Source organism: Micropterus dolomieu, linkage group LG12 (assembly GCF_021292245.1).
Source record: "Micropterus dolomieu isolate WLL.071019.BEF.003 ecotype Adirondacks linkage group LG12, ASM2129224v1, whole genome shotgun sequence".
Lineage (NCBI taxonomy): Eukaryota > Metazoa > Chordata > Actinopteri > Centrarchiformes > Centrarchidae > Micropterus > Micropterus dolomieu.
This window is the reverse complement of record NC_060161.1, coordinates 29,984,794-29,989,588: the sequence shown is the minus strand read 5'-3', so window position 1 is coordinate 29,989,588 and position 4,795 is coordinate 29,984,794. Positions and strand designations below refer to the sequence as shown.

Sequence of the window (4,795 nt, the reverse complement as noted above, 5' to 3'; positions counted from 1 at the left end):
CTCTCTCTCTCTCCCTCCCTCTCCCTCTCTCTCTCTCTCTCCCCAACCGGTCGAGGCAGATGGCCGCCCACCCTGAGTCATGGTTCTGCTCGAGGTTTCTGCCTCTTAAAAGGAAGTTTTTCCTTGCCTCTGTCGCCTAGTGCTGCTCTTGGTGGGAACTGTTGGGTTTCTGTAAATATCATCACAGAGTACGGTCTAGACCTGCTCTTTTATGAAAAGCGCTGTGAGATAACTGTTGTTGTGATTTGGCGCTATATAAATAAAATTGAATTGAATTGAATCTGCACCAAACTGTACATGTAGGATGAGATTCCCACCCTGAACACATGTACATGCTGACATTCACCCACAGTCATAGCGCCACCTGCTGGCAACAGGAAGTGACTTTTAACGAAGCAGCCCCCGGCGCACGTTTCACCTACATGCACGAATTTTCTGCGGTACGTGTATCTTGTCCAGACGCACAAAAACGTCTCTTGGAGCCATAGCCTAAACCTAACAGGAAGTCGGCCATTTTAATGTTTATGGTCATTTTTGGATTTTTTACACACTCCGTACTTTAACAAACTCCTCCTAGAGAATTAGTGCAACCAACTTCAGATTTTCCCTGTCTACTACTACATTTTTATTATTATCATGTCATTATTATTGACAATTACAAGTTGAACAAACAGTGAGTTTTCATGGAATGGCATGCCCGTGGCATGGCTTCCAATATCGATGATTTGCCATGAAACAGAAAGTTGTTGTGTACCAAAATTCACAGCCACACTGGCAGAGCTCCAGAATCTGAAACGTGTTTTTTTATTCAAATTTGTTTAATTATTAGGCTACAGACTAAATATAATTACAGAGGTCCGGACCGCAGTAACCTCATAGCTGGTTATGGCCGTGCCTTTTTAAAGTCGTAGCCTACTGACATAGTGATTAATGGCTGTGATGCTGCTAGGTGGTTTATTAGAGGCTGGTCCTGCTTGTACGTGCCTGCATTAGAAGGGCGGCCGTGGTGAAGTATACAGTGGCCTGTTCTGGTGGGCTGGTCTGGATCAAATCCACGGCCATTTATTAGTGATGTGCGGATCGATCCTAAAGTATCGATATTTCTGATACCAACGTTTCCTGCTCTAGGATCGATACTCATAAAAGGATTGATATCTAAACTCAGTCATTTGGAGTGAATGTGTGTTTTATCATAAGTATCTTACTGTCACCAGGATGGTCTAATTCTACTTGGTTGATAGGAACTACTTCTCCTTCCGCCTGTCAAAGTCATGTTTGTGCTACGGTTCTGTGACGGAGCTTCTTTGAAGTGAGCCGCTGCAGCCCTTTACATTTTCTGCAATTGAATACTGACACTGGCTGACTGTAAAAATAGTCACGTCTGGCTGTATTTTAGCTGTGAAGGTAGTAATGTGGCTGTGTGTGATATGTGTGCAAAGACAGTGAAATTCTTTGGCAAAAGCGCAAACTTCGCTAAACATCTGAGATTAAGTCTGTCACAAAGATAGGATGTTGTTATGAAGCGGCAGTTCTGAGCAGGATATTTTTATTATAATTAAAGAATATGACAGTAGTTTGATTGTCATTATGCAGCTATTATTTTGAATTGGTAAGGCTACAGCCTACTCCTTATTTCTCTCATAAATACAGAAAAGGGAGGGGGGAGGTCACATTAAACTAGAAATAAAATATTTAAAAAGTATTGGTATTGGTATCTGCAATACCAGCCTGGGTATTACTTGGTATTGGATCATATAGGAATTAAGTGGTATCGCACATCGCTACCATTTTTTACTCCCACTCCGTCCCTGCTTATTGTTAAGGTCTTCTGTTTGGGAACACTTCGGTTTCCTAGTGAAATACAATGGACAAGTCGATGAGACGAATGCAGTGGGCCGACATTTCTCAGTAGGGATGGGTATGTTTCTTGCAACACAAAGTTGTTAACTCACTATAACTATAACACAAATGAGAATGTCACAGCAACAAGGGAAAAAAAAACAAACAAGCACAGTGCAAATGCCTTTCGGGATTTAAACAGACTTTAGACTTCGGAAAGTTTTTTTTTTTTTATCTGAGCAGGCCTTCAAGCTGGGATTGATGATGCTCATAGATGGAATAAAAGAATAAGAAGAATGCTGCACTGTACTCCATATTATTATATATTTTTTTATTATATTTTATGAGCTATTTGTGGTATTTTTTTGAGAATATTTTATTTAGTGGAGAACTTTTTAGTAGTTTGCAGCAGTATTTTATTTCTTATTCTTTTTTATTTTATATAATTTATATATTATGTGTAATTTGGAAGTGTGGTCCCCTGTTCCTGGGTAGTGTGTGTGTGTGTGTGTGTGTGTGTGTGTGTGCGGGGGTGTCCCTTTTTGCAGGTGAGGAGTCAGATATGCAGGAGCCTGTTATCAGCTGCCAGTCATCAACCTCATTATGCTGTGCCTTTTATACCTGGTTCCTGCCTCCACTCAACTCCAGATCGCAGACTGGCCTTACCAGTCAGTCACCTTCGAGCCATTCTAAGACTAGTTCTTGTGCCTGTTACCTGCTAACCCTGTTCTTCTGTGCCGCAGATATCCCCGCCTGGCCCTTCTCCTGCTAAGACTCCTCTCCTGCTCTCGCACGCCTGGGCCTGTGGGCCCACGCCCCGCGGACTTCCCCCTTTCCCAGATCCCCGGCCTAGTGCTGTCCCTGGACCCTCAACTCTCTGAACCCAGCCTCTCACACCCAGCAAACTGTTAACAAACCCAGTTACATTCACCACCTCTGAGTCTGAGTACTGCATTCGAGACCGAAAACCAGCCACAGTCCTTACACTACAGCCCATTAGGCCTACACTAAGGCTATATTTATTCAGCTGTAACCTGGCAGAAAAAAATGCCGGTGGCAATAACTGTAGATGAAAATATTATTTGAACAGATTAGACACAGTTTAGGATACTCATGGACCTGTGATTGTAAAGTCACAGTCCAACTCAGTAGGTTAGCCAATTAATTATTTTTTTTCAGTGGAAAATGTGTCTAGGTTCTCTGATGGAAATTTGATATTTTACTGTGTTTACTGTTTCACCCTGCATGCTTCATCAGAATAGACCAGTGTTTCACTGTGTGGTATTTGATTATTTTATTATGTTACAGCTAGGTGAAGTTTCCCATGGGAAAGATGCTCGTTAGAGAGTTTTCTTATCTGACTGTCCTTGATGGGCCTTCATCTCAGGACAGCTGGTCCCTACTCCCTTCCTCCCTTGGATAGCTGTGTAATACCCTTACAGTATAAAGTCACCTGTTTCTTCACTGGCTCTTTGTCTTACACTCTGCAGACTGTTTGCACTCTGTATGTCTGTCTGACCCTTCGCAAAGAATAAAACCCTTAAAAGATGTCTGGATTGGACTCTTTATGGACATAATTTCCATTTCAGTTCAAACTGACGTAAAGTTGTAGATGTCTATTTTACATTAATAAAATCTTGCTCATTTCGCATTTAATGAAATGATGATATCAAAACACATTCAACACAACTATCAGCAGCTAATAATGAAAAACTCACTTTTAAAGTACATTTATTTGTTTCAGCTGCACTGCAGTCATCCTCACTCAGAAATATCATATCCAACATAATCACAACAATATGCTCCAATCAGTGTGACTACAATATGAAAGATTACTGTTCATTGATCAGTTTTATACAGATTAGTTTAAACAGTGATTAGCCTACTACAGTAATGTAGCCCACAGTAAGTGTTTCAGTGCAACTGTTGCCAACCTGACAGCTGCCTTAATGTCCACAGAGTCCCAAAGTTTTAAAGAAGACAGTGAAGCCTACATTTTATTCTGTGCTGAGGATAAATCCACGATGTGCGGAGATAACTCTCTGTCCTTACATCGATGACATATTGATCATGAAAGTGGTCATGTTCAAGATCATGTTTGGGTAAAAAACTAATAGCCTATCTAACCGGGATTTGGATGTGAATGAGGAAATGTCAGATAGCTGCTTCAGGCTCCGCAGGAGGGCAGCAGTCAGAGAGAAACTTGTTGAAGTAAACCTCCTGGATGCATGGTCAGGAGCCATAGTCATCAATTTGTGACGCACTCGGTGTCCCTTTACCGTCATAGTTCAACATCGCTACAGGGATAGACCCTATATGACCCTATATAACACAAAAGACTGGGTAAGGAGACTGGTTAAGGAGGTGGGTGGAGGGCCAGAACCCGGACATTGAACCAGGGTTCGTTTCCCATGTGAACCAAAAGATCAATATTAAATATTTTTATTTAGGCAAGTTACATAAATTGACGTAGGCTAGCAAGTGAGTTTGTTAACTTACGTGTTAACTGAAGTAATATTAAGTAGTTATGAGAACCCAAACCATGATCTTTCCTAACCTTAACCAAGTAGTTTTGTTACCTAAACCCAACCAAATACTTTTTGTGCCTAAACCTAACCAAACTGCAATGTTTCACGACTTTAATAACGCACCGTTTCAAAATGGCTATGTTTCGATACGCTAGCATTTTATTTTGAAAGTCTAAGGGTGTTTCTCAAAACCAAGAATGCAAAGAACGGACTTGTGTTCTTGGGGAGAACATTCTTGCTAGTCGTTCTTGGAAGAATGAACTTGCAATGTCACAAGCACACAAAAGGCTGCTGACCGAGACGCTGCATTCTTGCTGGTATTGCGCAATACCCCCAGCACAGAGGCCACCTGCATTTCTGTTTGTCGGTCTAATAATTATAACAGTCAGGTTTCATCCGCCGAAACAAAAAGCTCAGAATCAAATAAA

At 41.4% G+C, this 4,795-nt stretch overlaps 1 protein-coding gene across 1 annotated transcript in view; it reads left to right on the top strand.

The window, feature by feature from the left end:
- Positions 1 to 2,982, top strand: part of LOC123979758 — a 35,286-nt gene extending 32,304 nt beyond the window's left edge. The window contains exon 12 of the mRNA XM_046063786.1: positions 2,583 to 2,982. The gene's annotated coding sequence lies outside the window, so the exon portion shown is untranslated. The remainder of the gene's footprint in view (positions 1 to 2,582) is intronic.
- Positions 2,983 to 4,795: the final 1,813 nt, after the last annotated feature.